Source organism: Ochotona princeps, chromosome 1 (assembly GCF_030435755.1).
Source record: "Ochotona princeps isolate mOchPri1 chromosome 1, mOchPri1.hap1, whole genome shotgun sequence".
Lineage (NCBI taxonomy): Eukaryota > Metazoa > Chordata > Mammalia > Lagomorpha > Ochotonidae > Ochotona > Ochotona princeps.
Window position 1 is genome coordinate 167,833,974 of NC_080832.1, and position 25,946 is coordinate 167,859,919.

Sequence of the window (25,946 nt, forward strand, 5' to 3'; positions counted from 1 at the left end):
GAAGATCAGGGCTCCAAGGCCGAACAGCCGCTAGGCCACGCTGATGGGCCCCGGCTCCATGTATTTTTGCATGTGTGGGGTGGCGGTTAGGGTGATGTGATACACTACTCGGCCTTCCTCGGCCTAGCTGGGTGGTGTTTGGGCATGTGGGCTCCTAAGGCAGGAGCAGGTGGATGGAGAAGTAGGCACCAGAGGTCAGCAGCCATCTGCAATAGGAAGTCCCAGGCCCCAGCTGCTGCGGAGAGCACCCTGCAACATGCAGCCCTGCTGCCCAGCACATCTGATGATGGCCGGCGAGCCACCAAGCCACCAAGGCCCGCACAAGGGAGGGCTTTCAGGGCCTATGCTGCCTGCACACGACAGGGTGCACAAAGCTGCCCTTTCTACCTCCAGCTAGCACTTGAGGGGTCAGCCATCCCTGTCATGTGCTTTGGAGGCAGGAATTTGGCCTCACAGCCTCCAGCCAGATGCTGCTGCCCTCTTGTTCGCCAGGGAGTACTTCACCCTCCTCCAGGGATCCTTCTGGATTCAAGACTTTCTCCTGCTGGTCAGCTGTGGACCGTCGGCTGCCGCTGATGTGCCACCTTCCACAAGACATCCCAACAGCTGACGTCTGTTTTTCACAGAGGTCCTTCTCCCCAGGACAGGTAGAGTAGCAACATGCCTGGATCTCTCGTCTGTAGCGGCTGCTCTCACAGCACGCAACGGCATAAGTTGTGCAAGCCATGGGGACAGGCACCTTCAGCAGCCTGGTGAAGGAGCTGCTGAAGGGTCCAGCAAGGGTTGGTGTGGTGTGGTGTGGTGTGGTGTGGTGTGGTGTGGTGTTGTGTGGTGTGTTGGTGCGGGGTATTGTCCGAATGGGTCAAGCCTCAGCCTGAGAGGCGGATGGCCTGTATGGGTACTGCTTCGAATCCTGGGTGCTTCCCCTGCAGTCCAGCTCCCTGCCGATCCTCCTGGGAGAGCAGCGGAGGATGCTGCCAGGGCTTGTGCCCCTTTGCCGCTGTACCCCTGTGGCCCTGTGGCCCTGTGGGAGATCTGGAGGAAGCTCCTGGTTCCTGGGCTTGTCCTGACCCAGCCACAGCTGTCTCTGGTGGTGGTCCTTGGGGAAGTGAGCCAGCAGATGCCAGAAAGCTTGCTGTCTCTCCCTCTCTGTTCCTGTGTGCTTCCAAGCAAAGGGGGCAGAGGGAGGCCGGAGGGAGGAAGGAAAAGACAGAAAGCTGCCGGCCTCCTGTGCGAGGGAGCATGCTGTGTGCTGTGTGCTGTGCTGTGGCTCTAGACTGCTTTTGTCTGTCAATGCAGACCGCCAGGGCGTGCGTAGGGCTTCCGGTCATGGGTCTTGTGTGCAAGCTCTAAAAAGAGTGTCCTTGAGAGTGAATGCCTCTCTGAGCTGGAGCTGGGCTGCTTCCCTTGATTTGGCAGGAGAGCCTGGGATGAGCGTCCTGCAGTGAGTGCTGGTGGCCACGAGAGGGCGCGCAAAGCTGCCCCCTTTTTTTTTTTTTTAAGCAGATTTATTTATTTCATTACAAAGTCAGATATACAGAGAAGAGACGAGACAGAGAGGAAGATCTTCCATCTGATGATTCACTCCCCAACGGAGCCCCAACGGCCGGTGCGTGCCGATCCAAAGCCGGGAACCTGGAACAACTTCTGGGTCTGCCACGAGGGTGCAGGGTCCCAAAGCTTTGGGCCGTCCTCGACTGCTTTCCCAGGCCACAAGCAGGGAGCTGGATGGGAAGTGGAGCCGCCGCCGGGATTAGAATCGGTGCCCATATGGGATCCCAGTGCGTTCAAGTTGAGGACTTTAGCCGCTAGGCTACGGTGCCGGGCCCCAAGCTGCCCTTTCTACCCCTGGTCGGCTCAGGCCCTCTGAGCTCTAGACAGCCCAACCCGAGCCATCCTAGCGTCGTGTGGGGGTCCCGGACAGTATTCCGGGGCACGTGTTGTTGGAAGATCAGGGCTCCAATGCTGAACAGCCCACATACCAAGGCCTGGGAGGGGAGGAGGTAGATTGGGGCCTAGCATCAGCGTGGGCCTGTGAGATAGGAAGTGTCAGGGTGCCTTTAATAGCAGGGTACTTAAAGAAGCCTGGGAGGTGGAATACCAAGTCAGCGTGCCCCAGAGGCCCTCTGGGAGCTGGAGTCCTAAGTCAGCGTGCCCCAGAGGCCCTCTGGGAGTTGGAGTCCTACGTCAGCGTCCCCAGAGGCCCTCTGGGAGTTGGAGTCCTACGTCAACGTCCCCAGAGGCCCTCTGGGAGTTGGAGTCCCACGCCTGCGTCCCCAGAGGCCCTCTGGGAGCTGGTGTTACACAAGCCGACTGGGGTTGTACTTTGCCAGATCAGGTCCCCGGAAACCTTACCGCCACCCCCATTCCTCGAAGAGCACCCTGAGATGCAGGCTCCGGGAGTTCTTTGGCAAGTGGAGCAGCTCCCCGATGGGCTGCCAAGAGGGCTTCATGGATTTTTTTTTTTTATTTCAAAGTCAGATATACAGAGAGGAAGATCTTCCATCTGATGATTCACTCCCCAACTGAGCCCCAACGGCCGGTGCATGCCGATCCAAAGCCGGGAACCCGGAACCTCTTCTGGGTCTGCCACGAGGGTGCAGGGTCCCAAAGCTTTGGGCCGTCCTCGACTGCTTTCCCAGGCCACAAGCAGGGAGCTGGATGGGAAGTGGAGCCACTGGGATTAGAACCGGTGCCCATATGGGATCCCAGTGCGTTCCAGGTGAGGACTTTAGCCGCTAGGCTACGGCGTCGGGTCCCAAGCTGCCCTTTCTACCCCTGGTCAGCTCAGGCCTTCTGAGCTCTAGACAGCCCAACCCGAGCCATCCTAGCGTCGTGTGGGGGTCCCGGACAGTATTCCGGGGCATGTGTTGTTGGAAGATCAGGGCTCCAAGGCCGAACAGCCACTAGGCCACGCTGATGGGCCCCGGCTCCATGTATTTTTGCATGTGTGGGGTGGCGGTTAGGGTGATGTGATACACTACTCGGCCTTCCTCGGCCTAGCTGGGTGGTGTTTGGGCATGTGGGCTCCTAAGGCAGGAGCAGGTGGATGGAGAAGTAGGCACCAGAGGTCAGCAGCCATCTGCAATAGGAAGTCCCAGGCCCCAGCTGCTGCGGAGAGCACCCTGCACCATGCAGCCCTGCTGCCCAGCACATCTGATGATGGCCGGCGAGCCACCAAGCCACCAAGGCCCGCACAAGGGAGGGCTTTCAGGGCCTATGCTGCCTGCACACGACAGGGTGCACAAAGCTGCCCTTTCTACCTCCAGCTAGCACTTGAGGGGTCAGCCATCCCTGTCATGTGCTTTGGAGGCAGGAATTTGGCCTCACAGCCTCCAGCCAGATGCTGCTGCCCTCTTGTTCACCAGGGAGTACTTCACCCTCCTCCAGGGATCCTTCTGGATTCAAGACTCTTTCTCCTGCTGGTCAGCTGTGGACCGTCGGCTGCCGCTGATGTGCCACCTTCCACAAGACATCCCAACAGCTGACGTCTGTTTTTCACAGAGGTCCTTCTCCCCAGGACAGGTAGAGTAGCAACATGCCTGGATCTCTCGTCTGTAGCGGCTGCTCTCACAGCACGCAACGGCATAAGTTGTGCAAGCCATGGGGACAGGCACCTTCAGCAGCCTGGTGAAGGAGCTGCTGAAGGGTCCAGCAAGGGTTGGTGTGGTGTGGTGTGGTGTGGTGTGGTGTGGTGTGTTGGTGCGGGGTATTGTCCGAATGGGTCAAGCCTCAGCCTGAGAGGCGGATGGCCTGTATGGGTACTGCTTCGAATCCTGGGTGCTTCCCCTGCAGTCCAGCTCCCTGCCGATCCTCCTGGGAGAGCAGCGGAGGATGCTGCCAGGGCTTGTGCCCCTTTGCCGCTGTACCCCTGTGGCCCTGTGGCCCTGTGGGAGATCTGGAGGAAGCTCCTGGTTCCTGGGCTTGTCCTGACCCAGCCACAGCTGTCTCTGGTGGTGGTCCTTGGGGAAGTGAGCCAGCAGATGCCAGAAAGCTTGCTGTCTCTCCCTCTCTGTTCCTGTGTGCTTCCAAGCAAAGGGGGCAGAGGGAGGCCGGAGGGAGGAAGGAAAAGACAGAAAGCTGCCGGCCTCCTGTGCGAGGGAGCATGCTGTGTGCTGTGGGCTGTGCTGTGGCTCTAGACTGCTTTTGTCTGTCAATGCAGACCGCCAGGGCGTGCGTAGGGCTTCCGGTCATGGGTCTTGTGTGCAAGCTCTAAAAAGAGTGTCCTTGAGAGTGAATGCCTCTCTGAGCTGGAGCTGGGCTGCTTCCCTTGATTTGGCAGGAGAGCCTGGGATGAGCGTCCTGCAGTGAGTGCTGGTGGCCACGAGAGGGCGCGCAAAGCTGCCCTTTTTTTTTTTTTTTAAGCAGATTTATTTATTTCATTACAAAGTCAGATATACAGAGAGGAGAAGAGACAGAGAGGAAGATCTTCCATCTGATGATTCACTCCCCAACGGAGCCGCAACGGCCGGTGCGTGCCGATCCAAAGCCGGGAACCTGGAACTTCTTCTGGGTCTGCCACGAGGGTGCAGGGTCCCAAAGCTTTGGGCCATCCTCGACTGCTTTCCCAGGCCACAAGCAGGGAGCTGGATGGGAAGTGGAGCCGCCGCCGGGATTAGAATCGGTGCCCATATGGGATCCCAGTGCGTTCCAGGTGAGGACTTTAGCCGCTAGGCTACGGCGTCGGGTCCCAAGCTGCCCTTTCTACCCCTGGTCGGCTCAGGCCTTCTGAGCTCTAGACAGCCCAACCCGAGCCATCCTAGCGTCGTGTGGGGGTCCCGGACAGTATTCTGGGGCATGTGTTGTTGGAAGATCAGGGCTCCAAGGCCGAACAGCCGCTAGGCCACGCTGATGGGCCCCGGCTCCATGTATTTTTGCATGTGTGGGGTGGCGGTTAGGGTGATGTGATACACTACTCGGCCTTCCTCGGCCTAGCTGGGTGGTGTTTGGGCATGTGGGCTCCTAAGGCAGGAGCAGGTGGATGGAGAAGTAGGCACCAGAGGTCAGCAGCCATCTGCAATAGGAAGTCCCAGGCCCCAGCTGCTGCGGAGAGCACCCTGCACCATGCAGCCCTGCTGCCCAGCACATCTGATGATGGCCGGCGAGCCACCAAGCCACCAAGGCCCGCACAAGGGAGGGCTTTCAGGGCCTATGCTGCCTGCACACGACAGGGTGCACAAAGCTGCCCTTTCTACCTCCAGCTAGCACTTGAGGGGTCAGCCATCCCTGTCATGTGCTTTGGAGGCAGGAATTTGGCCTCACAGCCTCCAGCCAGATGCTGCTGCCCTCTTGTTCGCCAGGGAGTACTTCACCCTCCTCCAGGGATCCTTCTGGATTCAAGACTCTTTCTCCTGCTGGTCAGCTGTGGACCGTCGGCTGCCGCTGATGTGCCACCTTCCACAAGACATCCCAACAGCTGACGTCTGTTTTTCACAGAGGTCCTTCTCCCCAGGACAGGTAGAGTAGCAACATGCCTGGATCTCTCGTCTGTAGCGGCTGCTCTCACAGCACGCAACGGCATAAGTTGTGCAAGCCATGGGGACAGGCACCTTCAGCAGCCTGGTGAAGGAGCTGCTGAAGGGTCCAGCAAGGGTTGGTGTGGTGTGGTGTGGTGTGGTGTGGTGTGGTGTGGTGTGGTGTGTTGGTGCGGGGTATTGTCCGAATGGGTCAAGCCTCAGCCTGAGAGGCGGATGGCCTGTATGGGTACTGCTTCGAATCCTGGGTGCTTCCCCTGCAGTCCAGCTCCCTGCCGATCCTCCTGGGAGAGCAGCGGAGGATGCTGCCAGGGCTTGTGCCCCTTTGCCGCTGTACCCCTGTGGCCCTGTGGCCCTGTGGGAGATCTGGAGGAAGCTCCTGGTTCCTGGGCTTGTCCTGACCCAGCCACAGCTGTCTCTGGTGGTGGTCCTTGGGGAAGTGAGCCAGCAGATGCCAGAAAGCTTGCTGTCTCTCCCTCTCTGTTCCTGTGTGCTTCCAAGCAAAGGGGGCAGAGGGAGGCAGGAGGGAGGAAGGAAAAGACAGAAAGCTGCCGGCCTCCTGTGCGAGGGAGCATGCTGTGTGCTGTGTGCTGTGCTGTGGCTCTAGACTGCTTTTGTCTGTCAATGCAGACCGCCAGGGCGTGCGTAGGGCTTCCGGTCATGGGTCTTGTGTGCAAGCTCTAAAAAGAGTGTCCTTGAGAGTGAATGCCTCTCTGAGCTGGAGCTGGGCTGCTTCCCTTGATTTGGCAGGAGAGCCTGGGATGAGCGTCCTGCAGTGAGTGCTGGTGGCCACGAGAGGGCGCGCAAAGCTGCCCTTTTTTTTTTTTTTTAAAGCAGATTTATTTATTTCATTACAAAATCAGATATACAGAGAAGAGAAGAGACAGAGAGGAAGATCTTCCATCTGATGATTCACTCCCCAACGGAGCCGCAACGGCCGGTGCGTGCCGATCCAAAGCCGGGAACCTGGAACTTCTTCTGGGTCTGCCACGAGGGTGCAGGGTCCCAAAGCTTTGGGCCGTCCTCGACTGCTTTCCCAGGCCACAAGCAGGGAGCTGGATGGGAAGTGGAGCCGCCGCCGGGATTAGAACCGGTGCCCATATGGGATCCCAGTGCGTTCAAGTTGAGGACTTTAGCCGCTAGGCTACGGTGCCGGGCCCCAAGCTGCCCTTTCTACCCCTGGTCGGCTCAGGCCCTCTGAGTTCTAGACAGCCCAACCCGAGCCATCCTAGCGTCGTGTGGGGGTCCCGAACAGTATTCCGGGGCACGTGTTGTTGGAAGATCAGGGCTCCAATGCTGAACAGCCCACATACCAAGGCCTGGGAGGGGAGGAGGTAGATTGGGGCCTAGCATCAGTGTGGGCCTGTGAGATAGGAAGTGTCAGGGTGCCTTTAATAGCAGGGTGCTTAAAGAAGCCTGGGAGGTGGAATACCAAGTCAGCGTGCCCACAGGCCCTCTGGGCTCTGGCTTCCTATGTCAGCGTGCCCCAGAGGCACTCTGGGAGTTGGAGTCCTACGTCAGCGTCCCCAGAGGCCCTCTGGGAGTTGGAGTCCTACGTCAACGTCCCCAGAGGCCCTCTGGGAGTTGGAGTCCCACGCCTGTGTCCCCAGAGGCCCTCTGGGAGCTGGTGTTACACAAGCCGACTGGGGTTGTACTTTGCCAGATCAGGTCCCCGGAAACCTTACCGCCACCCCCATTCCTCGAAGAGCACCCTGAGATGCAGGCTCCGGGAGTTCTTTGGCAAGTGGAGCAGCTCCCCGATGGGCTGCCAAGAGGGCTTCATGGATTTTTTTTTTTATTTCAAAGTCAGATATACAGAGAGGAGGAGAGACAGAGAGGAAGATCTTCCATCTGATGATTCACTCCCCAACTGAGCCCCAACGGCCGGTGCGTGCCGATCCAAAGCCGGGAACCCGGAACCTCTTCTGGGTCTCCCACGAGGGTGCAGGGTCCCAAAGCTTTGGGCCGTCCTCGACTGCTTTCCCAGGCCACAAGCAGGGAGCTGGATGGGAAGTGGAGCCGCCGCCGGGATTAGAACCGGTGCCCATATGGGATCCCAGTGCGTTCCAGGTGAGGACTTTAGCCGCTAGGCTACGGCGTCGGGTCCCAAGCTGCCCTTTCTACCCCTGGTCGGCTCAGGCCTTCTGAGCTCTAGACAGCCCAACCCGAGCCATCCTAGCGTCGTGTGGGGGTCCCGGACAGTATTCCGGGGCATGTGTTGTTGGAAGATCAGGGCTCCAAGGCCGAACAGCCGCTAGGCCACGCTGATGGGCCCCGGCTCCATGTATTTTTGCATGTGTGGGGTGGCGGTTAGGGTGATGTGATACACTACTCGGCCTTCCTCGGCCTAGCTGGGTGGTGTTTGGGCATGTGGGCTCCTAAGGCAGGAGCAGGTGGATGGAGAAGTAGGCACCAGAGGTCAGCAGCCATCTGCAATAGGAAGTCCCAGGCCCCAGCTGCTGCGGAGAGCACCCTGCAACATGCAGCCCTGCTGCCCAGCACATCTGATGATGGCCGGCGAGCCACCAAGCCACCAAGGCCCGCACAAGGGAGGGCTTTCAGGGCCTATGCTGCCTGCACACGACAGGGTGCACAAAGCTGCCCTTTCTACCTCCAGCTAGCACTTGAGGGGTCAGCCATCCCTGTCATGTGCTTTGGAGGCAGGAATTTGGCCTCACAGCCTCCAGCCAGATGCTGCTGCCCTCTTGTTCGCCAGGGAGTACTTCACCCTCCTCCAGGGATCCTTCTGGATTCAAGACTCTTTCTCCTGCTGGTCAGCTGTGGACCGTCGGCTGCCGCTGATGTGCCACCTTCCACAAGACATCCCAACAGCTGACGTCTGTTTTTCACAGAGGTCCTTCTCCCCAGGACAGGTAGAGTAGCAACATGCCTGGATCTCTCGTCTGTAGCGGCTGCTCTCACAGCACGCAACGGCATAAGTTGTGCAAGCCATGGGGACAGGCACCTTCAGCAGCCTGGTGAAGGAGCTGCTGAAGGGTCCAGCAAGGGTTGGTGTGGTGTGGTGTGGTGTGGTGTGGTGTGTTGGTGCGGGGTATTGTCCGAATGGGTCAAGCCTCAGCCTGAGAGGCGGATGGCCTGTATGGGTACTGCTTCGAATCCTGGGTGCTTCCCCTGCAGTCCAGCTCCCTGCCGATCCTCCTGGGAGAGCAGCGGAGGATGCTGCCAGGGCTTGTGCCCCTTTGCCGCTGTACCCCTGTGGCCCTGTGGCCCTGTGGGAGATCTGGAGGAAGCTCCTGGTTCCTGGGCTTGTCCTGACCCAGCCACAGCTGTCTCTGGTGGTGGTCCTTGGGGAAGTGAGCCAGCAGATGCCAGAAAGCTTGCTGTCTCTCCCTCTCTGTTCCTGTGTGCTTCCAAGCAAAGGGGGCAGAGGGAGGCAGGAGGGAGGAAGGAAAAGACAGAAAGCTGCCGGCCTCCTGTGCGAGGGAGCATGCTGTGTGCTGTGTGCTGTGCTGTGGCTCTAGACTGCTTTTGTCTGTCAATGCAGACCGCCAGGGCGTGCGTAGGGCTTCCGGTCATGGGTCTTGTGTGCAAGCTCTAAAAAAGTGTCCTTGAGAGTGAATGCCTCTCTGAGCTGGAGCTGGGCTGCTTCCCTTGATTTGGCAGGAGAGCCTGGGATGAGCGTCCTGCAGTGAGTGCTGGTGGCCACGAGAGGGCGCGCAAAGCTGCCCCTTTTTTGTTTTTTAAGCAGATTTATTTATTTCATTACAAAGTCAGATATACAGAGAAGAGAAGAGACAGAGAGGAAGATCTTCCATCTGATGATTCACTCCCCAAATGAGCCCCAACGGCCGGTGCGTGCCGATCCAAAGCCGGGAACCTGGAACTTCTTCTGGGTCTGCCACGAGGGTGCAGGGTCCCAAAGCTTTGGGCCGTCCTCGACTGCTTTCCCAGGCCACAAGCAGGGAGCTGGATGGGAAGTGGAGCCGCCGCCGGGATTAGAACCGGTGCCCATATGGGATCCCAGTGCGTTCAAGTTGAGGACTTTAGCCGCTAGGCTACGGTGCCGGGCCCCAAGCTGCCCTTTCTACCCCTGGTCGGCTCAGGCCCTCTGAGCTCTAGACAGCCCAACCCGAGCCATCCTAGCGTCGTGTGGGGGTCCCGAACAGTATTCCGGGGCATGTGTTGTTGGAAGATCAGGGCTCCAATGCTGAACAGCCCACATACCAAGGCCTGGGAGGGGAGGAGGTAGATTGGGGCCTAGCATCAGCGTGGGCCTGTGAGATAGGAAGTGTCAGGGTGCCTTTAATAGCAGGGTACTTAAAGAAGCCTGGGAGGTGGAATACCAAGTCAGCGTGCCCACAGGCCCTCTGGGAGTTGGAGTCCTACGTCAGCATCCCCAGAGGCCCTCTGGGAGTTGGAGTCCTACGTCAACGTCCCCAGAGGCCCTCTGGGAGTTGGAGTCCCACGCCTGCGTCCCCAGAGGCCCTCTGGGAGCTGGTGTTACACAAGCCGACTGGGGTTGTACTTTGCCAGATCAGGTCCCCGGAAACCTTACCGCCACCCCCATTCCTCGAAGAGCACCCTGAGATGCAGGCTCCGGGAGTTCTTTGGCAAGTGGAGCAGCTCCCCGATGGGCTGCCAAGAGGGCTTCATGGATTTTTTTTTTTTTATTTCAAAGTCAGATATACAGAGAGGAGGAGAGACAGAGAGGAAGATCTTCCATCTGATGATTCACTCCCCAACTGAGCCCCAACGGCCGGTGCGTGCCGATCCAAAGCCGGGAACCCGGAACCTCTTCTGGGTCTCCCACGAGGGTGCAGGGTCCCAAAGCTTTGGGCCGTCCTCGACTGCTTTCCCAGGCCACAATCAGGGAGCTGGATGGGAAGTGGAGCCACTGGGATTAGAACCGGTGCCCATATGGGATCCCAGTGCGTTCCAGGTGAGGACTTTAGCCGCTAGGCTACGGCGTCGGGTCCCAAGCTGCCCTTTCTACCCCTGGTCGGCTCAGGCCTTCTGAGCTCTAGACAGCCCAACCCGAGCCATCCTAGCGTCGTGTGGGGGTCCCGGACAGTATTCTGGGGCATGTGTTGTTGGAAGATCAGGGCTCCAAGGCCGAACAGCCGCTAGGCCACGCTGATGGGCCCCGGCTCCATGTATTTTTGCATGTGTGGGGTGGCGGTTAGGGTGATGTGATACACTACTCGGCCTTCCTCGGCCTAGCTGGGTGGTGTTTGGGCATGTGGGCTCCTAAGGCAGGAGCAGGTGGATGGAGAAGTAGGCACCAGAGGTCAGCAGCCATCTGCAATAGGAAGTCCCAGGCCCCAGCTGCTGCGGAGAGCACCCTGCACCATGCAGCCCTGCTGCCCAGCACATCTGATGATGGCCGGCGAGCCACCAAGCCACCAAGGCCCGCACAAGGGAGGGCTTTCAGGGCCTATGCTGCCTGCACACGACAGGGTGCACAAAGCTGCCCTTTCTACCTCCAGCTAGCACTTGAGGGGTCAGCCATCCCTGTCATGTGCTTTGGAGGCAGGAATTTGGCCTCACAGCCTCCAGCCAGATGCTGCTGCCCTCTTGTTCACCAGGGAGTACTTCACCCTCCTCCAGGGATCCTTCTGGATTCAAGACTCTTTCTCCTGCTGGTCAGCTGTGGACCGTCGGCTGCCGCTGATGTGCCACCTTCCACAAGACATCCCAACAGCTGACGTCTGTTTTTCACAGAGGTCCTTCTCCCCAGGACAGGTAGAGTAGCAACATGCCTGGATCTCTCGTCTGTAGCGGCCGCTGTCACAGCACGCAACGGCATAAGTTGTGCAAGCCATGGGGACAGGCACCTTCAGCAGCCTGGTGAAGGAGCTGCTGAAGGGTCCAGCAAGGGTTGGTGTGGTGTGGTGTGGTGTGGTGTGGTGTGGTGTGGTGTGTTGGTGCGGGGTATTGTCCGAATGGGTCAAGCCTCAGCCTGAGAGGCGGATGGCCTGTATGGGTACTGCTTCGAATCCTGGGTGCTTCCCCTGCAGTCCAGCTCCCTGCCGATCCTCCTGGGAGAGCAGCGGAGGATGCTGCCAGGGCTTGTGCCCCTTTGCCGCTGTACCCCTGTGGCCCTGTGGCCCTGTGGGAGATCTGGAGGAAGCTCCTGGTTCCTGGGCTTGTCCTGACCCAGCCACAGCTGTCTCTGGTGGTGGTCCTTGGGGAAGTGAGCCAGCAGATGCCAGAAAGCTTGCTGTCTCTCCCTCTCTGTTCCTGTGTGCTTCCAAGCAAAGGGGACAGAGGGAGGCCGGAGGGAGGAAGGAAAAGACAGAAAGCTGCCGGCCTCCTGTGCGAGGGAGCATGCTGTGTGCTGTGTGCTGTGCTGTGGCTCTAGACTGCTTTTGTCTGTCAATGCAGACCGCCAGGGCGTGCGTAGGGCTTCCGGTCATGGGTCTTGTGTGCAAGCTCTAAAAGGAGTGTCCTTGAGAGTGAATGAATGCCTCTCTGAGCTGGAGCTGGGCTGCTTCCCTTGATTTGGCAGGAGAGCCTGGGATGAGCGTCCTGCAGTGAGTGCTGGTGGCCACGAGAGGGCGCGCAAAGCTGCCCTTTTTTTTTTTTTTTAAGCAGATTTATTTATTTCATTACAAAGTCAGATATACAGAGAAGAGAAGAGACAGAGAGGAAGATCTTCCATCTGATGATTCACTCCCCAACGGAGCCGCAACGGCCGGTGCATGCCGATCCAAAGCCGGGAACCTGGAACTTCTTCTGGGTCTGCCACGAGGGTGCAGGGTCCCAAAGCTTTGGGCCGTCCTCGACTGCTTTCCCAGGCCACAAGCAGGGAGCTGGATGGGAAGTGGAGCCGCCGCCGGGATTAGAACCGGTGCCCATATGGGATCCCAGTGCGTTCAAGTTGAGGACTTTAGCCGCTAGGCTACGGTGCCGGGCCCCAAGCTGCCCTTTCTACCCCTGGTCGGCTCAGGCCCTCTGAGCTCTAGACAGCCCAACCCGAGCCATCCTAGCATCGTGTGGGGGTCCCGAACAGTATTCCGGGGCACGTGTTGTTGGAAGATCAGGGCTCCAATGCTGAACAGCCCACATACCAAGGCCTGGGAGGGGAGGAGGTAGATTGGGGCCTAGCATCAGCGTGGGCCTGTGAGATAGGAAGTGTCAGGGTGCCTTTAATAGCAGGGTACTTAAAGAAGCCTGGGAGGTGGAATACCAAGTCAGCGTGCCCACAGGCCCTCTGGGAGCTGGAGTCCTAAGTCAGCGTGCCCCAGAGGCCCTCTGGGAGTTGGAGTCCTACGTCAGCGTCCCCAGAGGCCCTCTGGGAGTTGGAGTCCTACGTCAACGTCCCCAGAGGCCCTCTGGGAGTTGGAGTCCCACGCCTGCGTCCCCAGAGGCCCTCTGGGAGCTGGTGTTACACAAGCCGACTGGGGTTGTACTTTGCCAGATCAGGTCCCGGGAAACCTTACCGCCACCCCCATTCCTCGAAGAGCACCCTGAGATGCAGGCTCCGGGAGTTCTTTGGCAAGTGGAGCAGCTCCCCGATGGGCTGCCAAGAGGGCTTCATGGATTTTTTTTTTTTATTTCAAAGTCAGATATACAGAGAGGAGGAGAGACAGAGAGGAAGATCTTCCATCTGATGATTCACTCCCCAACTGAGCCCCAACGGCCGGTGCGTGCCGATCCAAAGCCGGGAACCCGGAACCTCTTCTGGGTCTCCCACGAGGGTGCAGGGTCCCAAAGCTTTGGGCCGTCCTCGACTGCTTTCCCAGGCCACAAGCAGGGAGCTGGATGGGAAGTGGAGCCACTGGGATTAGAACCGGTGCCCATATGGGATCCCAGTGCGTTCCAGGTGAGGACTTTAGCCGCTAGGCTACGGCGTCGGGTCCCAAGCTGCCCTTTCTACCCCTGGTCGGCTCAGGCCTTCTGAGCTCTAGACAGCCCAACCCGAGCCATCCTAGCGTCGTGTGGGGGTCCCGGACAGTATTCCGGGGCATGTGTTGTTGGAAGATCAGGGCTCCAAGGCCGAACAGCCGCTAGGCCACGCTGATGGGCCCCGGCTCCATGTATTTTTGCATGTGTGGGGTGGCGGTTAGGGTGATGTGATACACTACTCGGCCTTCCTCGGCCTAGCTGGGTGGTGTTTGGGCATGTGGGCTCCTAAGGCAGGAGCAGGTGGATGGAGAAGTAGGCACCAGAGGTCAGCAGCCATCTGCAATAGGAAGTCCCAGGCCCCAGCTGCTGCGGAGAGCACCCTGCACCATGCAGCCCTGCTGCCCAGCACATCTGATGATGGCCGGCGAGCCACCAAGCCACCAAGGCCCGCACAAGGGAGGGCTTTCAGGGCCTGTGCTGCCTGCACACGACAGGGTGCACAAAGCTGCCCTTTCTACCTCCAGCTAGCACTTGAGGGGTCAGCCATCCCTGTCATGTGCTTTGGAGGCAGGAATTTGGCCTCACAGCCTCCAGCCAGATGCTGCTGCCCTCTTGTTCACCAGGGAGTACTTCACCCTCCTCCAGGGATCCTTCTGGATTCAAGACTCTTTCTCCTGCTGGTCAGCTGTGGACCGTCGGCTGCCGCTGATGTGCCACCTTCCACAAGACATCCCAACAGCTGACGTCTGTTTTTCACAGAGGTCCTTCTCCCCAGGACAGGTAGAGTAGCAACATGCCTGGATCTCTCGTCTGTAGCGGCTGCTCTCACAGCACGCAACGGCATAAGTTGTGCAAGCCAGGGGGACAGGCACCTTCAGCAGCCTGGTGAAGGAGCTGCTGAAGGGTCCAGCAAGGGTTGGTGTGGTGTGGTGTGGTGTGGTGTGGTGTTGTGTGGTGTGTTGGTGCGGGGTATTGTCCGAATGGGTCAAGCCTCAGCCTGAGAGGCGGATGGCCTGTATGGGTACTGCTTCGAATCCTGGGTGCTTCCCCTGCAGTCCAGCTCCCTGCCGATCCTCCTGGGAGAGCAGCGGAGGATGCTGCCAGGGCTTGTGCCCCTTTGCCGCTGTACCCCTGTGGCCCTGTGGCCCTGTGGGAGATCTGGAGGAAGCTCCTGGTTCCTGGGCTTGTCCTGACCCAGCCACAGCTGTCTCTGGTGCTGGTCCTTGGGGAAGTGAGCCAGCAGATGCCAGAAAGCTTGCTGTCTCTCCCTCTCTGTTCCTGTGTGCTTCCAAGCAAAGGGGGCAGAGGGAGGCCGGAGGGAGGAAGGAAAAGACAGAAAGCTGCCGGCCTCCTGTGCGAGGGAGCATGCTGTGTGCTGTGTGCTGTGCTGTGGCTCTAGACTGCTTTTGTCTGTCAATGCAGACCGCCAGGGCGTGCGTAGGGCTTCCGGTCATGGGTCTTGTGTGCAAGCTCTAAAAAGAGTGTCCTTGAGAGTGAATGCCTCTCTGAGCTGGAGCTGGGCTGCTTCCCTTGATTTGGCAGGAGAGCCTGGGATGAGCGTCCTGCAGTGAGTGCTGGTGGCCACGAGAGGGCGCGCAAAGCTGCCCTTTTTTTTTTTTTTTTTTTAAGCAGATTTATTTATTTCATTACAAAGTCAGATATACAGAGAAGAGAAGAGACAGAGAGGAAGATCTTCCATCTGATGATTCACTCCCCAACGGAGCCGCAACGGCCGGTGCGTGCCGATCCAAAGCCGGGAACCTGGAACTTCTTCTGGGTCTGCCACGAGGGTGCAGGGTCCCAAAGCTTTGGGCCGTCCTCGACTGCTTTCCCAGGCCACAAGCAGGGAGCTGGATGGGAAGTGGAGCCGCCGCCGGGATTAGAACCGGTGGCCATATGGGATCCCAGTGCGTTCAAGTTGAGGACTTTAGCCGCTAGGCTACGGTGCCGGGCCCCAAGCTGCCCTTTCTACCCCTGGTCGGCTCAGGCCCTCTGAGCTCTAGACAGCCCAACCCGAGCCATCCTAGCGTCGTGTGGGGGTCCCGAACAGTATTCCGGGGCACGTGTTGTTGGAAGATCAGGGCTCCAATGCTGAACAGCCCACATACCAAGGCCTGGGAGGGGAGGAGGTAGATTGGGGCCTAGCATCAGCGTGGGCCTGTGAGATAGGAAGTGTCAGGGTGCCTTTAATAGCAGGGTACTTAAAGAAGCCTGGGAGGTGGAATACCAAGTCAGCGTGCCCACAGGCCCTCTGGGAGCTGGAGTCCTAAGTCAGCGTGCCCCAGAGGCCCTCTGGGAGTTGGAGTCCTACGTCAGCGTCCCCAGAGGCCCTCTGGGAGTTGGAGTCCTACGTCAACGTACCCAGAGGCCCTCTGGGAGTTGGAGTCCCACGCCTGCGTCCCCAGAGGCCCTCTGGGAGCTGGTGTTACACAAGCCGACTGGGGTTGTACTTTGCCAGATCAGGTCCCCGGAAACCTTACCGCCACCCCCATTCCTCGAAGAGCACCCTGAGATGCAGGCTCCGGGAGTTCTTTGGCAAGTGGAGCAGCTCCCCGATGGGCTGCCAAGAGGGCTTCATGGATTTTTTTTTTTTTTCAAAGTCAGATATACAGAGAGGAGGAGAGACAGAGAGGAAGATCTTCCATCTGATGATTCACTCCCCAACTGAGCCCCAACGGCCGGTGCGTGCCGATCCAAAGCCGGGAACCCGGAACCTCTTCTGGGTCTCCCACGAGGGTGCAGGGTCCCAAAGCTTTGGGCCGTCCTCGACTGCTTTCCCAGGCCACAAGCAGGGAGCTGGATGGGAAGTGGAGCCACTGGGATTAGAACCGGTGCCCATATGGGATCCCAGTGCGTTCCAGGTGAGGACTTTAGCCGCTAGGCTACGGCGTCGGGTCCCAAGCTGCCCTTTCTACCCCTGGTCGGCTCAGGCCTTCTGAGCTCTAGACAGCCCAACCCGAGCCATCCTAGCGTCGTGTGGGGGTCCCGGACAGTATTCCGGGGCATGTGTTGTTGGAAGATCAGGGCTCCAAGGCCGAACAGCCGCTAGGCCACGCTGATGGGCCCCGGCTCCATGTATTTTTGCATGTGTGGGGTGGCGGTTAGGGTGATGTGATACACTACTCGGCCTTCCTCGGCCTAGCTGGGTGGTGTTTGGGCATGTGGGCTCCTAAGGCAGGAGCAGGTGGATGGAGAAGTAGGCACCAGAGGTCAGCAGCCATCTGCAATGGGAAGTCCCAGGCCCCAGCTGCTGCGGAGAGCACCCTGCAACATGCAGCCCTGCTGCCCAGCACATCTGATGATGGCCGGCGAGCCACCAAGCCACCAAGGCCCGCACAAGGGAGGGCTTTCAGGGCCTATGCTGCCTGCACACGACAGGATGCACAAAGCTGCCCTTTCTACCTCCAGCTAGCACTTGAGGGGTCAGCCATCCCTGTCATGTGCTTTGGAGGCAGGAATTTGGCCTCACAGCCTCCAGCCAGATGCTGCTGCCCTCTTGTTCACCAGGGAGTACTTCACCCTCCTCCAGGGATCCTTCTGGATTCAAGACTCTTTCTCCTGCTGGTCAGCTGTGGACCGTCGGCTGCCGCTGATGTGCCACCTTCCACAAGACATCCCAACAGCTGACGTCTGTTTTTCACAGAGGTCCTTCTCCCCAGGACAGGTAGAGTAGCAACATGCCTGGATCTCTCGTCTGTAGCGGCTGCTCTCACAGCACGCAACGGCATAAGTTGTGCAAGCCATGGGGACAGGCACCTTCAGCAGCCTGGTGAAGGAGCTGCTGAAGGGTCCAGCAAGGGTTGGTGTGGTGTGGTGTGGTGTGGTGTGGTGTGGTGTGGTGTGGTGTGTTGGTGCGGGGTATTGTCCGAATGGGTCAAGCCTCAGCCTGAGAGGCGGATGGCCTGTATGGGTACTGCTTCGAATCCTGGGTGCTTCCCCTGCAGTCCAGCTCCCTGCCGATCCTCCTGGGAGAGCAGCGGAGGATGCTGCCAGGGCTTGTGCCCCTTTGCCGCTGTACCCCTGTGGCCCTGTGGCCCTGTGGGAGATCTGGAGGAAGCTCCTGGTTACTGGGCTTGTCCTGACCCAGCCACAGCTGTCTCTGGTGCTGGTCCTTGGGGAAGTGAGCCAGCAGATGCCAGAAAGCTTGCTGTCTCTCCCTCTCTGTTCCTGTGTGCTTCCAAGCAAAGGGGGCAGAGGGAGGCCGGAGGGAGGAAGGAAAAGACAGAAAGCTGCCGGCCTCCTGTGCGAGGGAGCATACTGTGTGCTGTGTGCTGTGCTGTGGCTCTAGACTGCTTTTGTCTGTCAATGCAGACCGCCAGGGCGTGCGTAGGGCTTCCGGTCATGGGTCTTGTGTGCAAGCTCTAAAAAGAGTGTCCTTGAGAGTGAATGCCTCTCTGAGCTGGAGCTGGGCTGCTTCCCTTGATTTGGCAGGAGAGCCTGGGATGAGCGTCCTGCAGTGAGTGCTGGTGGCCACGAGAGGGCGCGCAAAGCTGCCCTTTTTTTTTTTTTTTTTAAGCAGATTTATTTATTTCATTACAAAGTCAGATATACAGAGAAGAGAAGAGACAGAGAGGAAGATCTTCCATCTGATGATTCACTCCCCAACGGAGCCGCAACGGCCGGTGCGTGCCGATCCAAAGCCGGGAACCTGGAACTTCTTCTGGGTCTGCCACGAGGGTGCAGGGTCCCAAAGCTTTGGGCCGTCCTCGACTGCTTTCCCAGGCCACAAGCAGGGAGCTGGATGGGAAGTGGAGCCGCCGCCGGGATTAGAACCGGTGCCCATATGGGATCCCAGTGCGTTCAAGTTGAGGACTTTAGCCGCTAGGCTACGGTGCCGGGCCCCAAGCTGCCCTTTCTACCCCTGGTCGGCTCAGGCCCTCTGAGCTCTAGACAGCCCAACCCGAGCCATCCTAGCGTCGTGTGGGGGTCCCGAACAGTATTCCGGGGCACGTGTTGTTGGAAGATCAGGGCTCCAATGCTGAACAGCCCACATACCAAGGCCTGGGAGGGGAGGAGGTAGATTGGGGCCTAGCATCAGCGTGGGCCTGTGAGATAGGAAGTGTCAGGGTGCCTTTAATAGCAGGGTACTTAAAGAAGCCTGGGAGGTGGAATACCAAGTCAGCGTGCCCACAGGCCCTCTGGGAGCTGGAGTCCTAAGTCAGCGTGCCCACAGGCCCTCTGGGCTCTGGCTTCCTACGTCAGCGTGCCCCAGAGGCCCTCTGGGAGTTGGAGTCCTACGTCAACGTCCCCAGAGGCCCTCTGGGAGTTGGAGTCCCACGCCTGCGTCCCCAGAGGCCCTCTGGGAGCTGGTGTTACACAAGCCGACTGGGGTTGTACTTTGCCAGATCAGGTCCCCGGAAACCTTACCGCCACCCCCATTCCTCGAAGAGCACCCTGAGATGCAGGCTCCGGGAGTTCTTTGGCAAGTGGAGCAGCTCCCCGATGGGCTGCCAAGAGGGCTTCATGGATTTTTTTTTTTTATTTCAAAGTCAGATATACAGAGAGGAGGAGAGACAGAGAGGAAGATCTTCCATCTGATGATTCACTCCCCAACTGAGCCCCAACAGCCGGTGCGTGCCGATCCAAAGCCGGGAACCCGGAACCTCTTCTGGGTCTCCCACGAGGGTGCAGGGTCCCAAAGCTTTGGGCCGTCCTCGACTGCTTTCCCAGGCCACAAGCAGGGAGCTGGATGGGAAGTGGAGCCACTGGGATTAGAACCGGTGCCCATATGGGATCCCAGTGCGTTCCAGGTGAGGACTTTAGTCGCTAGGCTACGGCGTCGGGTCCCAAGCTGCCCTTTCTACCCCTGGTCGGCTCAGGCCTTCTGAGCTCTAGACAGCCCAACCCGAGCCATCCTAGCGTCGTGTGGGGGTCCCGGACAGTATTCCGGGGCATGTGTTGTTGGAAGATCAGGGCTCCAAGGCCGAACAGCCGCTAGGCCACGCTGATGGGCCCCGGATCCATGTATTTTTGCATGTGTGGGGTGGCGGTTAGGGTGATGTGATACACTACTCGGCCTTCCTCGGCCTAGCTGGGTGGTGTTTGGGCATGTGGGCTCCTAAGGCAGGAGCAGGTGGATGGAGAAGTAGGCACCAGAGGTCAGCAGCCATCTGCAATAGGAAGTCCCAGGCCCCAGCTGCTGCGGAGAGCACCCTGCAACATGCAGCCCTGCTGCCCAGCACATCTGATGATGGCCGGCGAGCCACCAAGCCACCAAGGCCCGCACAAGGGAGGGCTTTCAGGGCCTGTGCTGCCTGCACACGACAGGGTGCACAAAGCTGCCCTTTCTACCTCCAGCTAGCACTTGAGGGGTCAGCCATCCCTGTCATGTGCTTTGGAGGCAGGAATTTGGCCTCACAGCCTCCAGCCAGATGCTGCTGCCCTCTTGTTCACCAGGGAGTACTTCACCCTCCTCCAGGGATCCTTCTGGATTCAAGACTCTTTCTCCTGCTGGTCAGCTGTGGACCGTCGGCTGCCGCTGATGTGCCACCTTCCACAAGACATCCCAACAGCTGACGTCTGTTTTTCACAGAGGTCCTTCTCCCCAGGACAGGTAGAGTAGCAACATGCCTGGATCTCTCGTCTGTAGCGGCTGCTCTCACAGCACGCAACGGCATAAGTTGTGCAAGCCAGGGGGACAGGCACCTTCAGCAGCCTGGTGAAGGAGCTGCTGAAGGGTCCAGCAAGGGTTGGTGTGGTGTGGTGTGGTGTGGTGTGGTGTTGTGTGGTGTGTTGGTGCGGGGTATTGTCCGAATGGGTCAAGCCTCAGCCTGAGAGGCGGATGGCCTGTATGGGTACTGCTTCGAATCCTGGGTGCTTCCCCTGCAGTCCAGCTCCCTGCCGATCCTCCTGGGAGAGCAGCGGAGGATGCTGCCAGGGCTTGTGCCCCTTTGCCGCTGTACCCCTGTGGCCCTGTGGCCCTGTGGGAGATCTGGAGGAAGCTCCTGGTTCCTGGGCTTGTCCTGACCCAGCCACAGCTGTCTCTGGTGGTGGTCCTTGGGGAAGTGAGCCAGCAGATGCCAGAAAGCTTGCTGTCTCTCCCTCTCTGTTCCTGTGTGCTTCCAAGCAAAGGGGACAGAGGGAGGCCGGAGGGAGGAAGGAAAAGACAGAAAGCTGCCGGCCTCCTGTGCGAGGGAGCATGCTGTGTGCTGTGTGCTGTGCTGTGGCTCTAGACTGCTTTTGTCTGTCAATGCAGACCGCCAGGGCGTGCGTAGGGCTTCCGGTCATGGGTCTTGTGTGCAAGCTCTAAAAAGAGTGTCCTTGAGAGTGAATGCCTCTCTGAGCTGGAGCTGGGCTGCTTCCCTTGATTTGGCAGGAGAGCCTGGGATGAGCGTCCTGCAGTGAGTGCTGGTGGCCACGAGAGGGCGCGCAAAGCTGCCCTTTTTTTTTTTTTTTAAGCAGATTTATTTATTTCATTACAAAGTCAGATATACAGAGAAGAGAAGAGACAGAGAGGAAGATCTTCCATCTGATGATTCACTCCCCAACGGAGCCGCAACGGCCGGTGCGTGCCGATCCAAAGCCGGGAACCTGGAACTTCTTCTGGGTCTGCCACGAGGGTGCAGGGTCCCAAAGCTTTGGGCCGTCCTCGACTGCTTTCCCAGGCCACAAGCAGGGAGCTGGATGGGAAGTGGAGCCGCCGCCGGGATTAGAACCGGTGCCCATATGGGATCCCAGTGCGTTCAAGTTGAGGACTTTAGCCGCTAGGCTACGGTGCCGGGCCCCAAGCTGCCCTTTCTACCCCTGGTCGGCTCAGGCCCTCTGAGCTCTAGACAGCCCAACCCGAGCCATCCTAGCGTCGTGTGGGGGTCCCGAACAGTATTCCGGGGCACGTGTTGTTGGAAGATCAGGGCTCCAATGCTGAACAGCCCACATACCAAGGCCTGGGAGGGGAGGAGGTAGATTGGGGCCTAGCATCAGCGTGGGCCTGTGAGATAGGAAGTGTCAGGGTGCCTTTAATAGCAGGGTACTTAAAGAAGCCTGGGAGGTGGAATACCAAGTCAGCGTGCCCACAGGCCCTCTGGGAGCTGGAGTCCTACGTCAGCATCCCCAGAGGCCCTCTGGGAGTTGGAGTCCTACGTCAACGTCCCCAGAGGCCCTCTGGGAGTTGGAGTCCCACGCCTGCGTCCCCAGAGGCCCTCTGGGAGCTGGTGTTACACAAGCCGACTGGGGTTGTACTTTGCCAGATCAGGTCCCCGGAAACCTTACCGCCACCCCCATTCCTCGAAGAGCACCCTGAGATGCAGGCTCCGGGAGTTCTTTGGCAAGTGGAGCAGCTCCCCGATGGGCTGCCAAGAGGGCTTCATGGATTTTTTTTTTTATTTCAAAGTCAGATATACAGAGAGGAGGAGAGACAGAGAGGAAGATCTTCCATCTGATGATTCACTCCCCAACTGAGCCCCAACGGCCGGTGCGTGCCGATCCAAAGCCGGGAACCCGGAACCTCTTCTGGGTCTCCCACGAGGGTGCAGGGTCCCAAAGCTTTGGGCCGTCCTCGACTGCTTTCCCAGGCCACAAGCAGGGAGCTGGATGGGAAGTGGAGCCGCCGCCGGGATTAGAACCGGTGCCCATATGGGATCCCAGTGCGTTCCAGGTGAGGACTTTAGCCGCTAGGCTACGGCGTCGGGTCCCAAGCTGCCCTTTCTACCCCTGGTCGGCTCAGGCCTTCTGAGCTCTAGACAGCCCAACCCGAGCCATCCTAGCGTCGTGTGGGGGTCCCGGACAGTATTCCGGGGCATGTGTTGTTGGAAGATCAGGGCTCCAAGGCCGAACAGCCGCTAGGCCACGCTGATGGGCCCCGGCTCCATGTATTTTTGCATGTGTGGGGTGGCGGTTAGGGTGATGTGATACACTACTCGGCCTTCCTCGGCCTAGCTGGGTGGTGTTTGGGCATGTGGGCTCCTAAGGCAGGAGCAGGTGGATGGAGAAGTAGGCACCAGAGGTCAGCAGCCATCTGCAATAGGAAGTCCCAGGCCCCAGCTGCTGCGGAGAGCACCCTGCACCATGCAGCCCTGCTGCCCAGCACATCTGATGATGGCCGGCGAGCCACCAAGCCACCAAGGCCCGCACAAGGGAGGGCTTTCAGGGCCTATGCTGCCTGCACACGACAGGATGCACAAAGCTGCCCTTTCTACCTCCAGCTAGCACTTGAGGGGTCAGCCATCCCTGTCATGTGCTTTGGAGGCAGGAATTTGGCCTCACAGCCTCCAGCCAGATGCTGCTGCCCTCTTGTTCACCAGGGAGTACTTCACCCTCCTCCAGGGATCCTTCTGGATTCAAGACTCTTTCTCCTGCTGGTCAGCTGTGGACCGTCGCTGCCGCTGATGTGCCACCTTCCACAAGACATCCCAACAGCTGACGTCTGTTTTTCACAGAGGTCCTTCTCCCCAGGACAGGTAGAGTAGCAACATGCCTGGATCTCTCGTCTGTAGCGGCTGCTCTCACAGCACGCAACGGCATAAGTTGTGCAAGCCATGGGGACAGGCACCTTCAGCAGCCTGGTGAAGGAGCTGCTGAAGGGTCCAGCAAGGGTTGGTGTGGTGTGGTGTGGTGTGGTGTGGTGTGGTGTGTTGGTGCGGGGTATTGTCCGAATGGGTCAAGCCTCAGCCTGAGAGGCGGATGGCCTGTATGGGTACTGCTTCGAATCCTGGGTGCTTCCCCTGCAGTCCAGCTCCCTGCCGATCCTCCTGGGAGAGCAGCGGAGGATGCTGCCAGGGCTTGTGCCCCTTTGCCGCTGTACCCCTGTGGCCCTGTGGCCCTGTGGGAGATCTGGAGGAAGCCCCTGGTTCCTGGGCTTGTCCTGACCCAGCCACAGCTGTCTCTGGTGCTGGTCCTTGGGGAAGTGAGCCAGCAGATGCCAGAAAGCTTGCTGTCTCTCCCTCTCTGTTCCTGTGTGCTTCCAAGCAAAGGGGACAGAGGGAGGCCGGAGGGAGGAAGGAAAAGACAGAAAGCTGCCGGCCTCCTGTGCGAGGGAGCATGCTGTGTGCTGTGTGCTGTGCTGTGGCTCTAGACTGCTTTTGTCTGTCAATGCAGACCGCCAGGGCGTGCGTAGGGCTTCCGGTCATGGGTCTTGTGTGCAGGCTCTAAAAAGAGTGTCCTTGAGAGTGAATGCCTCTCTGAGCTGGAGCTGGGCTGCTTCCCTTGATTTGGCAGGAGAGCCTGGGATGAGCGTCCTGCAGTGAGTGCTGGTGGCCACGAGAGGGCGCGCAAAGCTGCCCTTTTTTTTTTTTTTTTTTTAAGCAGATTTATTTATTTCATTACAAAGTCAGATATACAGAGAAGAGAAGAGACAGAGAGGAAGATCTTCCATCTGATGATTCACTCCCCAACGGAGCCGCAACGGCCGGTGCGTGCCGATCCAAAGCCGGGAACCTGGAACTTCTTCTGGGTCTGCCACGAGGGTGCAGGGTCCCAAAGCTTTGGGCCGTCCTCGACTGCTTTCCCAGGCCACAAGCAGGGAGCTGGATGGGAAGTGGAGCCGCCGCCGGGATTAGAACCGGTGCCCATATGGGATCCCAGTGCGTTCAAGTTGAGGACTTTAGCCGCTAGGCTACGGTGCCGGGCCCCAAGCTGCCCTTTCTACCCCTGGTCGGCTCAGGCCCTCTGAGCTCTAGACAGCCCAACCCGAGCCATCCTAGCGTCGTGTGGGGGTCCCGAACAGTATTCCGGGGCACGTGTTGTTGGAAGATCAGGGCTCCAATGCTGAACAGCCCACATACCAAGGCCTGGGAGGGGAGGAGGTAGATTGGGGCCTAGCATCAGCGTGGGCCTGTGAGATAGGAAGTGTCAGGGTGCCTTTAATAGCAGGGTACTTAAAGAAGCCTGGGAGGTGGAATACCAAGTCAGCGTGCCCACAGGACCTCTGGGAGCTGGAGTCCTAAGTCAGCGTGCCCCAGAGGCCCTCTGGGAGTTGAAGTCCTACGTCAGCGTCCCCAGAGGCCCTCTGGGAGCTGGTGTTACACAAGCCGACTGGGGTTGTACTTTGCCAGATCAGGTCCCCGGAAACCTTACCGCCACCCCCATTCCTCGAAGAGCACCCTGAGATGCAGGCTCCGGGAGTTCTTTGGCAAGTGCAGCAGCTCCCCGATGGGCTGCCAAGAGGGCTTCATGGATTTTTTTTTTTTATTTCAAAGTCAGATATACAGAGAGGAAGAGAGACAGAGAGGAAGATCTTCCATCTGATGATTCACTCCCCAACTGAGCCGCAACGGCCGGTGCGTGCCGATCCAAAGCCGGGAACCCGGAACCTCTTCTGGGTCTCCCACGAGGGTGCAGGGTCCCAAAGCTTTGGGCCGTCCTCGACTGCTTTCCCAGGCCACAAGCAGGGAGCTGGATGGGAAGTGGAGCCACTGGGATTAGAACCGGTGCCCATATGGGATCCCAGTGCGTTCCAGGTGAGGACTTTAGCCGCTAGGCTACGGCGTCGGGTCCCAAGCTGCCCTTTCTACCCCTGGTCGGCTCAGGCCTTCTGAGCTCTAGACAGCCCAACCCGAGCCATCCTAGCGTCGTGTGGGGGTCCCGGACAGTATTCCGGGGCATGTGTTGTTGGAAGATCAGGGCTCCAAGGCCGAACAGCCGCTAGGCCACGCTGATGGGCCCCGGCTCCATGTATTTTTGCATGTGTGGGGTGGCGGTTAGGGTGATGTGATACACTACTCGGCCTTCCTCGGCCTAGCTGGGTGGTGTTTGGGCATGTGGGCTCCTAAGGCAGGAGCAGGTGGATGGAGAAGTAGGCACCAGAGGTCAGCAGCCATCTGCAATAGGAAGTCCCAGGCCCCAGCTGCTGCGGAGAGCACCCTGCACCATGCAGCCCTGCTGCCCAGCACATCTGATGATGGCCGGCGAGCCACCAAGCCACCAAGGCCCGCACAAGGGAGGGCTTTCAGGGCCTATGCTGCCTGCACACGACAAGGTGCACAAAGCTGCCCTTTCTACCTCCAGCTAGCACTTGAGGGGTCAGCCATCCCTGTCATGTGCTTTGGAGGCAGGAATTTGGCCTCACAGCCTCCAGCCAGATGCTGCTGCCCTCTTGTTCACCAGGGAGTACTTCACCCTCCTCCAGGGATCCTTCTGGATTCAAGACTCTTTCTCCTGCTGGTCAGCTGTGGACCGTCGGCTGCCGCTGATGTGCCACCTTCCACAAGACATCCCAACAGCTGACGTCTGTTTTTCACAGAGGTCCTTCTCCCCAGGACAGGTAGAGTAGCAACATGCCTGGATCTCTCGTCTGTAGCGGCTGCTCTCACAGCACGCAACGGCATAAGTTGTGCAAGCCATGGGGACAGGCACCTTCAGCAGCCTGGTGAAGGAGCTGCTGAAGGGTCCAGCAAGGGTTGGTGTGGTGTGGTGTGGTGTGGTGTGGTGTTGTGTGGTGTGTTGGTGCGGGGTATTGTCCGAATGGGTCAAGCCTCAGCCTGAGAGGCGGATGGCCTGTATGGGTACTGCTTCGAATCCTGGGTGCTTCCCCTGCAGTCCAGCTCCCTGCCGATCCTCCTGGGAGAGCAGCGGAGGATGCTGCCAGGGCTTGTGCCCCTTTGCCGCTGTACCCCTGTGGCCCTGTGGCCCTGTGGGAGATCTGGAGGAAGCTCCTGGTTCCTGGGCTTGTCCTGACCCAGCCACAGCTGTCTCTGGTGGTGGTCCTTGGGGAAGTGAGCCAGCAGATGC